This window comes from Mesitornis unicolor, unplaced genomic scaffold, assembly GCF_000695765.1.
Source record: "Mesitornis unicolor isolate BGI_N332 unplaced genomic scaffold, ASM69576v1 scaffold32442, whole genome shotgun sequence".
Taxonomy (NCBI): Eukaryota; Metazoa; Chordata; class Aves; order Mesitornithiformes; family Mesitornithidae; genus Mesitornis; species Mesitornis unicolor.
In genome coordinates, this window is record NW_010167669.1 from 1 (window position 1) to 245 (window position 245).

A 245-nucleotide genomic window follows, 5' to 3' on the forward strand; every position below is an offset into this window, starting at 1 on the left:
GCAAAGCAGATATTGATCTCCAGCCATTTCAATCTGATTTCTTTTTCACTTAACCTATGCTGAAGAATGTTGCTGGAGAGGAACGTTGCCACTATGTGTATAGGTAGAAAGTGTCTTCCCCTGAAACTTCCAGCTAATACAATAGCCATAGCACTGTATCTGAGTTTGTAATTTTTGTCTGAGAACATGTCGTAGCCACATGCCAGTTTACATTTTTTAATCTTGTATTCACTGGCTTTTTTTGC